Here is a 10,728-nt window from a genome sequence, read left to right as displayed (position 1 = left end):
GCTAGGAAGAGAAACAGCAGCAATTGGACTTAGAAGCCAACAAACGTGTTGCACAATACGAATGCGTCAAGGCATTTTTAAACTTCTACGGACGTACAATGCGAGCACGATGGTTGAGAGAGCAAGCACCAGACATATCACGAAGAAGTTTACGCGAGTCTCAGCTTTATTTCATGACGCATGTTTGCCAGGAAATGATTTGTCGGCGTTGTACGAAAAAAACGCAGCGGGCATTTAAGACTACAGATGCCACGAACGAACAAGTGGACATACGAAAGGTTAACGCCACACAACAAACATTCGCAAGTTTTAAAATTTTAGTTTAAAAAATCTCAAGCAAAATTTTAGAACTCATAAAACTTGAACAGAAATGAGTGTGGAATTCGTGACGCCTAATGCTAAATTAACAAATTCTCACCGCTAAAGTCGCTTAAAAAAATATTCAAAATATTACTGCTTATTTTAAATGCATTCAAATAATCATTTAAACAAATTAGACAGAACTACTGAAAAACTGCTCAGGAGTTACAAACTATTAGCAATAGAAGCAATGAGTTAAAAATGCTGGACATTTCAACTAAATGCAAATGCAAGATAACTTGCATTATTGTTCTACATTACAGAATAAGTCAACGCTTGTAAGTTCAAGAATCACTCACGCCCGCAGACCTATCACAGAGAACTAACTACAATTGTTGAAGATTATTGTAAACGTGGATATAATATAAGAAACTTCACAAACCTGCCAACTCTGGATCAGCTTTTCCTTCGTAATAATTTTCTTCGTCCATTTTGAAGTCATCCATGCGAGTTGACCGGTCACTTGGACGAAATTTGAGCGAAATAATTCATTTTTCAAACTTCTCGTTTTCGTGCTTCTGTAGAAATTTTCTCCAAACTGTGCAAACAAAAAATGCTTTTCAGACTTTCTACAACGGAGCTTCTAAAAGAAGCGTCCACAACCAATCTTATTTAATTTGTGTATACTACTAATTTTCATCAAACTGCGCCTACAATGAATTATGTTCAAGCTGCCACAACCGTTTAGAGCTACATAAGTTCCAAATGAAGGTACTCATGTTTACAGTCTGGTCCGCGCATTGAAGGTTTCGTGTTTGTGTTGCGGATGGACCTGAACCCGGTTCTCCGCGTTAAAACGCAAAACTTTTATTGATGCTGAATTTCTGCTATAGTTCATACGTTGTTTGTTATAGTGGATTTTTTTTATGATCTCCCGTTGCTTGCTCGTGATGTTATGAAGATGTACCATGAAAAAGATTTTCTTTCGCAAACATTATCATGTGTCCGGTCACGTTGTTTCTAATCATTTCAAGTTTCCAGTTGCATCCGGTAAACAAGAAATAAAGTATAATTAACTTAAGTGCTCTGCAGGATGCAAGTTACAATGAGAAACATGTGTTCCATAATATTGATAGGGTATCAGCAGAATTTGTATCAAACAACTTAAGGCAGCTTTCCGACTTTTCGATTTTTCAAGTAAAAATGATCACTATCAAGAAAAAACTGCAAGGATATGATAAGAAGCCTAGTTAATACTACGTTATCGGGTTAAAATTATTTAGAATAGATTTTTTTAGGGATTCAAATGTAAAACCTGGAAACTTGTACACAGTGATAATTATATATGCGCCTGGCTGAAGAGCTTATGCAAGCGACGAAATACACATCAAAACGGTCACATAAAGGTATAATCTCAAAGACCAAATAAAAATTGAGCTCAAAATTTATCATTAAAAATTTCACTTAAACCCAGTCCCTTAACTTCTTGCTGCTAAATAATTAATAATAAACTAACCGTTTTGGTGAGTGCAAGCTCATCTCGTTCAGTTTTGCATAAAGCTAGCATTTAATGAATCAATTTCCGTATGTATTCAAGAAACGACCTTGAGCCGCTGGCTCACTGCATCATATATTACGAGAGGTTTATGGTCGGCCGACGATAGGCCGTCGTCCATCTCGCTCGTAAGCAGGAATACTTTATTGATGGTCGGCAACCTCGCGCTGCTCATAAAAGAAGCACTAGCCTGCATTATCAATTCACGTGAAGCGGGGCATAAGAGTTTGCCGCCTTAATTTATTGTGTTTATGGAATAATTCCATGGAATTTATCCTGAGATAAGTTCAATAGTTAAAATAAAAAGCAAAAAGGTTGAAGTTAGGGCAGCTATGAAGCTAGTGATCCATGTTGGCTAAGTCACACAATGATCGCGCAGTCATCAAGAATGACTGCAAATTTTGTGACAAACCAATTAATTTTTCCGTTACTTAGTGAACAGCATGACCCGTTGATCATCTTTAAATGAATTTTAGGTTAATTAGTGTGTGTTGCTTCACGAATGCTTTGAAAACTCATCAAATTTATTAGAAGCTAATTTTTTCCTGTGTTACAGCTTCAAGTTCACTGTAGATTGCAACACGAATAACATAGACAGTGAAACGAATAACGTAGACAGACGTTATTTAGGTGAATTGCAATAATATTAAATTTGTTGTTGTACTTTTCTTTGATTTTCTGCCAAATTTCATGTATAGTCTCCTTCTATAATTATGATATGCTGCTATCGCAGCGTATAATAATTTCTTTGTATCAGGCCCAGGTATCAGTTAAGATATGCCGCATTGAGACTACCATGACTTTCGAATTCCCAACTTGCATTCCAATGATCATTGAAATTCGTAAATAGAAGGTATTCATGACAAATCACATAACTGCCATTCATTTGGCACGGTTTTCATTTCATTCCACGCTTCCATCAACTGAATCTGGATTACGTCGCAACAAAAGCTCCATCTCATGCAAGAGTTGCTACATCTGAGCCCCTTTCATCCACTTGTATAGCTTCATGTATCATTCATCATGCAATTTTTCAAGCGGAAGATCATCTTAATTGATTAGAGGTGGCAATTACTTTATGAAAGCGTATTCTCTGCAGCCTTCTCTATACGGCCATTTACTATCGGCCTGAGAATAGCAATTAAATTAGTTCTGTTACAGTGGCCAGTGGTCTCTGGCCATTCTCTTTCCATGCCGTCATTTACAGTATAAAAAACAAGCGAATACTTTGAAGTTAATAGATTATGAGTTACAGCCGGTTAGTGCTTATTCCCTATGATTTTGTTAACATTGCAAACAATCTTATAGGAAAAAGATATCGATGAAAAATGAAGTGCATCTAAAAGCTGAAATAAAATTATAACCCAAATTCATATCGTGTGAAGTATAGATCATAAAAACCTACATCGCTGACAAATTTTATTTCAAGCATGACGACGATCTTTGTCAGGATTGATCAGACGAAGTAAAGTGATTGATTCTAAGGTGTTTTACGTGCAAATAATGTTTATTAGCTCAGCCCAGATAAGTTTTAAAATTTGTTCACATGCTCAATAATATTCTTCACAGCGCAAGTTTTAAATTTATATATACCTGGGAAATCATAGGCATGCGACCCAAAATATTATTTATTTCATTGCAATAGTTTTCAGGAACATTTGTATGTAATGTGATGAGTAACATGAATCCTATAATATTAGAAGTTTTGCCCAGGGTTAGAATGCAGATGACCCTATAGCACAGGTAGCAGACTTGGTCCCGATGATGTGAGGTGGGCAAGGGCAACCCTCGGCCCATGCAGGAGACGAGAGAGAGAGAGAGGAAGAGATAGAGAGAGAGATAGAGAGTGAGAGGTGAAAGGGAAAGAGAGGGAAGGCAAGGTCAGGGTTACTGCAGCGGGAAACTTAGCTCCTGCCATGCAGAAGTTCTTGCTTATAAAGCATCGACCTTCGCACGCATTGATTTTGACCTTGAATACTCGGTTGTAAACTGGCGAGTCTCCTCGCGTGGCGGCCGCAGGGAATTTATTCTTGCCTCAGGGCGGAGAATTTTGTGTCACATTCTTGAATGTTGTCATGACAATAGTTCTGCGATGCTCACCAACTGGAATTTCATGTCAGTGAGAAGCGGAAATAATATAACACGTTGTGAGTTAAAAGGCTGTTGACTCACCCAATAATAATTATAAAATAGATAAAATAAATGATTAGGAGCATACGTGACATATGCCCACATTAACAGACCGTATGCAAAGCACAAACAAACGACTGTAATTACACCGAAACATGCAAGCAGCGCTTCGGGGCCGCGAAAGACTGAGATTTATTAATTTTTCAACCAATCTGGACAGAGTAGGGCTGCAAAAAAGCTTTGTCCTCCCTGCGATCCATAAGTGTTACAGGGGACCGCAACTTTTGCCATATTTCAAGCTAGCCAGCTGATCAAGTGCAAGCTGATTTGCCGTGTTTTTATCAAATTTAATTTGCTTTTGTCAAACAACAGAGGAATTTGCAGTGTTTGCATAAAACAATTATTTTTGGCATGCATGTGACTAAAAAATTTACTAATGCGACCACTTATAGAGTTTCGTGAATTATTTTAACCACGTATCGATCAGTTTAACCGTTATTGGAAACCAGATCCAGAACTGGTCTATACAGAGAGGGAGTCTCGCATGTGACATCCATCACAACGAGCTTGATTCAGGTATTGTGTGATGCTTATAATAACATTTATTACAGACAATTGTTGTTTTAAGCAAGCTCTTTCATGTAGCGCGAATATAAATGAGATTCTGTTGTTTTGAGGACTGAGATGCCTCTGGTGTTGAAATAGGCAGACTGAAAATGAACAGCAAAGAAGGAAAGGCGCAAGTAAAAAAGAAGAAGAACAGAGAAGGAGTGAAAACAAAGAGAAAAACAAAACAATTAAGTTAAAAATGAAGTCTAGAAACCAACGCGCGGCTTCAATGACGAATGAAAATAGGAATCTTTTGTATCATTAAATGAAGGTTTTAGCTGAGAATAACAAGCGTGACTCAGCAGAAGGTTAATTATTAGCTACGTAGCATTTTAAGATTACTTAGCCGGAAGTCAGAGAATTAATTTTCTATAGTCAAGATATTGAAATTCTGGTTGTGAGTACCGCAGAGTTTTTCAACACACTCTGTATGTGTATTAGAATTTGATTCTATTACCAAACAAATATAGCAATATGTGACGTACATGAATGAAGTCATAACAATAGACGATGAGGTTCAATCGACCCAACGGCAGCGCAGTGAGCAGCGGCTGAGCCAGAGCCTGAGTACGACTTGTCTTCCCTGCAGCGCTGTACAGCATTGACTTGACCTCTTAATTGCTTCATGGAGAAGCGAGTGCGCATGGAGCAGCAAAGGCGCATGGTGCAGTGAGGACGCATGAAGCAGCGAAGGCGCATGGAGCAGCGAAGGAGCATGGAGCAGTGAAGGCGCATGGAGCAGTGAAGGCGCATGGAGCAGTGAAGGCACATGGAGCAGCGAAGGAGCATATAGCAGCGAGGGAGCGTGTAGCAGCGAGGGCGCATGGAGCAGTGAGGACGCATGAAGCAGCGAAGGCGCATGGAGCAGTGCAGACGCATGAAGCAGCGAAGGCGCATGGAGCAGCGAAGGAGCATGGAGCAGTGAAGGCGCATGGAGCAGTGAAGGCACATGGAGCAGCGAAGGAGCATATAGCAGCGAGGGAGCGTGTAGCAGCGAGGGCGCATGGAGCAGTGAGGACGCATGAAGCAGCGAAGGCGCATGGAGCAGTGCATGAGGGAGCATGGAGTAGCGAGGGCGCATGGAGTAGTGAGGGAGCATGGAGCAGCGAGGGAGCATGGAGCAGCGAGGGAGCATGGAGCAGCGAGGGAGCATGGAGCAGCGAGGGCGCATGGAGCAGCGAGGGCGCATGGAGCAGCGAGGGCGCATGGAGCAGCGAGGGCGCATGAAGCAGTGAGGGAGCATGGAGCAGCGAGGGAGCATGGAGCAGCAATGGAGCATGGAGCATACAGGAGTGCCTAAATAAGAAGGCCTTCGCCGAAGCTGCATCAGCCGCCACTGACTGAGCGAGGTCCCACTATTGTTGCGGGAGTTAAGAGGTCGAAATTTTTTTATTTTTTCCAACAGTAAACGATCCTATAAGCGGGAAATTAAAATAAGTATATATTCTTATAACAAACTGATTGTGAAATGAGTGTACAATATACACGTAAATGGCGACCGTTATCTCAAGGGAAAATTGAAAAAGATGGCATACTTTTACGAGTTTATAACGTACCATGATCAAGAAGCAGAAAACTCATTAATAACTCAGAAGTTAGGCAAATATGTTTTAACGAAATCATTTGTATTGTCTTTCTGCACTTGAACATTTAATGGATACTCTGTGATAATGATTACTTCATGTCTACGGGAATTAACAATCATAAAAAATAAAAATCAACGCCTGCAAATTGCATCAAAGGAAATTTGCCAGTAATCCACCACAGTATAGCGAAATATAATGTAGTTATTTCGAATAAGTGTGGATTGTTACACGGCAAGTTTTCAATTTCAAATTTTTTTAATAATTCCACGATTTTCGAGTAGATGTATATTTCATTGCCTGGAAGTATATGCTAAATATATTTTATGTAATTAGACTATTAAGTTACCTGTATTGAGTCATTTTTTCGCCAACGTTTCAGACGTTACAGGCACGGAATGGATAAGTTAATAATACGAGTTAGTGCTTAAACTCTTTTCCACTTCATACTCGGGGCTGCCAGCCAGAGAAATGGATTTTACTTCACAGAAACGAATAGGCCTAGCTTCATATAATAGACCTAGCCTTATTTAATAGACCTAGCCTCATATAATAGATTTAGCGTGCACAAGGAAGCACAAACATCGCAATTATTGTTCAAAATTACGGGCTTCATCGGAAATCCAGAATTTTCTTCAATCGGGAATCCACTTATTTCTTGTTGAAAAAAGCGAGACGATTGAAGAATTTTACGGGAATGAAGCTGCCTGAATAATAATTTTATTATTTTTACTGAACAGTGAAGCTGCCTTGTCATCGTGACAAGTAGAAATATGAATAGAACGGAAACGATTCAGGATACAATTTAGGAGAACAGAAAAAATAATGCTGTTCCTCTAATTAACGACAAATTTATTCTTGAACAGGTAGCGAAAATGAAAAATAATTTTTTGTCTAAAAATGAAATTCATGCAAAAAAAGTTGTGGCTGGCATGTAGATTGCCGACACTTTAAAAAATATTTATTAACTGGTCAGCAATCGACTGCTAAATTATAAATAATAAGTTAAAGATTGAACACGATATATATTATCTTACAGTCATTTGTGTTCGTTTTGCAGTGATATAACACGTAAATTTAGTGCAGCACCTGACAGCGCGTCATAAGAACAGCGGTCAGGCAACCCGTTGTTGCTCATTACACTTGCATGCGGTATTGGCTAATGGCTCAACCGAGCATGAACACCTCACGTTAATTGCACCGGTACATAAAGTCGACGTGGGGTCACTTCTATAACTCATCAATAACCATAACTTAATTGTACGTTAAGGCGTATTTTATTAGCAGTCTATGCACAAAAATCTATACGGTATCCAAGCCTGTTGAGAGCCTGGGCTCGGACGCGGAAGTGAAGGGACAGGAGAGCGTCGCACACCTCACACGACCACGGCTGCACGCTGACTGAATGATTTACATGAGTGAGAACTACGAGACGTGTGAGCAGGAAGGTATTTTTACAGGAATAATTTGTGGCATTGCTGCTTGTGGTCGAACTTATTCCTCTGAAGCATCACTGCGTACAGATTCAAACAATCGCACACAAATTCATCATAAGAGTAAGAAGTCTAACTCCTGTTATTTTTATTTTATTTAGGACAATTCACACGTTTTCAAATAGTTTTCTAGCGTATTGAAAAACCTATTTTATTTAAATGTTAAAATAAAGAAAATTTTTGCACAATTTGTTGAATGGTAGAAAAAATTTCCTGAACGTTGATTGATGCGATGTTTTCAGACTGATTGTGATATCTAAGATTTAAAACAGTGGGCACTTTTTGAGAAAATACTACTATGAGAAAATACTATACTATGATTTACTATGAGAAAATACTTTGAAATACTATGAATACTATGATTTTGAGAAATACTTCTAAAAAAATACTATGAACTAAAACTACGGAATAAAAATGATGAATGCATATATAAGTTAAAAGTTATTCAACGGCAGTAGCATATTCACCAATTGAACAATTGAGATAATTTTCTCGTGCATTTGTATAATACCTTGTATACTTGTGAACCTAACTGACACAACTGACTATTGATGTTGAGTGTTGCTGATGGAAAATGTTGCTGATGTTGAGTGTTGCTGATGTTGAGTGTTGCTGATGTTGAGTGTTGCTGATGTTGAGTGTTGCTGATGTTGAGTGTTGCTGATGTTGTGTGTTGCTGATGTTGAGTGTTGCTGATGTTGAGTGTTGCTGATGTTGAGTGTTGCTGATGTTGATCGTTAATGATGCTTATTACTCGTTGATTTTTGAAAGATCACATTCAGCGCAAGGAAATGATATGTGGCTTGTAAGCAATCACAGGATCAGACAAACGGGACTGCAAATGCAATAACTAGAGTTTATTTCAGCCAAACTTGAAGTAATTCTCCCCTTAATAAAGTTCATGATGTACCTCTCTCGAGAGCTGTCATGAGGTTTAATCCCAAGTATCAACGTAAAAACACTAAAATAGAATAAAAATATGGAGGGGCGAGTTGATTAGTTTCACGCGTCGACGCTTAAAATAAACAAGACTTTTAGTGAATGTTAGTAATATGAAATCATACGAGAAATAAAAATTTCTTCAGTAGCCTCTGATTTCAGCAATTCGTTCGCAAACATCGGTTGGGGCTACGACGGAAGCCGTTTCATTGGAGTAAGTTTGAAAAATATCTGTTTAATGATGCAGACTTTAATTTGTATATTATGCTATAGAATTCTAAATTGCAAAAAAATATCTTCGCATTTGATCTTATAATCGATTAGTTATGGACAGCTCTGTCTCAGGCTAAGCTGGTACCCTTCCTCCCAAAATGTTCGATTATATTTTAGTTGCTAACAGCTGGCTGAGATAAGCAGGTTCATCAAGCATCAACAGCTGGCTGAGGTAAGCAGGTTCATCAAGCATCAACAGCTGGCTGAGATATGCAGGTACATCAAGCATCAACAGCTGGCTGAGATATGCAGGTACATCAAGCATCAATAACGTATATCAAATATGTAAAATCATTGAATGGGCATGTATTTTTCTTTCTTTTGCGATGCCGAACTTCCTTTTACTCTCATGAACTATTTGGAAACCAGAAAGAAATTGTCTTAAAAGTCATCGTTCAAGATCTACGTACCTTCACTCTCGTTACTAAGTATTGCATGAATTTTGCAAAGGTATAATTGTCAACAGAAACCTCCAATTCATAAAGAATTGGAATCTGGTAATTCAGACCTCACTGAATACTAAGGATCTGTTAATTTAATTTTACTATTTCGAACTCATTGTAGAGTGAATAACGCATGTAAACACAATTGTTTTCAAGCAATTTGACGACGTCAAGGATGAGGTTTGCGCGTCATAAGATAACATATTCAGTTCAGAAAAATGGTCACTCGCCTTTTGTTTCTCGGTCAGCCTGCGGTTGCCCTCTAAGAAGTAAAATAAAAATCATCATTTGCAAGCCATGAGTGAAAAATCTACTTTATATCCAGTGTTCACAAATGCCGTTAGACCGAATCCCATTATCCCTATAGTTCCATCCCCCAGTTAAACCATCGAATCCCGCTAATGATTATAAAACTTTGATGAAGGCGGGGACACCCTTAATGATCCGCAATGATTTGTCGATGGCCCATTTATCTCCCGTTTTGGAATTAATATGCAATTTAAAATAGACATTTCCCTCAAAAAAAATTTTTGAGATGCATGTATAGATTAAAACGTTGATTTGATGATTGTCAGGCTTGATTTGATATATATAAATCATTAGATATATTTTTGTCAAAGATTGGGTGTGTATGTGTGCTTGCAGTTGGACACTTTATATAAAGGAAGGCTATTAATTCAGACAAATATCCAAAATATAGTGCCAGGTTACAACGTGCATTTGACACATTATTTTTAACGGTGTAGTCATGAGATGCTGTAATATTTGGAGTGGATTCTTTTTCGTTAATTAATGGGACGCTTGATGGATTTTCCCGACGTTCAGGATTTAACTATGGCCTTATTTGACATGGAAAATTTGTTCACTAATTTATCTCTTTATATGAAACAATTAAAATCTACCTCAGTTCTTTGTTGAAAGATATTCACGACTCTATTATTGGTCTCAACCGTTATTTTTTAAAATTTATTCTTTAATTATTATAAGTTTAAACTAGTTTTTCATATTTGGTGGCAAGTTTTACAGACAGTTTGACGGTTTGGGCATAGGTCTTCCCCTCGGCCCAACCTATGCAAATATTTTTTTATGTGTCCACGAGGTTTCTTGGCTGACCAATTATTGTCCTACTGATTTTAAGCCAATGTTCTATAACAGATACGTCGATGACATTCATTAGAGATACCTTGATGATGAGATACGATTTCCAGCATCCCTCTCATGTTAAACTTTTATTCAATTACCCAAACTTGCAACACAATTCTAATGAATTTAGCATAGCACTCAAGTCTAAAAATAGTTTGTCCTCTCTCGACTGCAATAATACTAAATCTTATGGCCGTTTTCAGACTTATGTTTTAAGAAAATTTACTTTCACCGGCGTAAGTACCAGTATTTTTAGCTTT

This window comes from Hyalella azteca, unplaced genomic scaffold (assembly GCF_000764305.2).
Source record: "Hyalella azteca isolate HAZT.00-mixed unplaced genomic scaffold, Hazt_2.0.2 contig4109, whole genome shotgun sequence".
Lineage (NCBI taxonomy): Eukaryota > Metazoa > Arthropoda > Malacostraca > Amphipoda > Hyalellidae > Hyalella > Hyalella azteca.
This window is presented reverse-complemented; position numbering follows the sequence as displayed.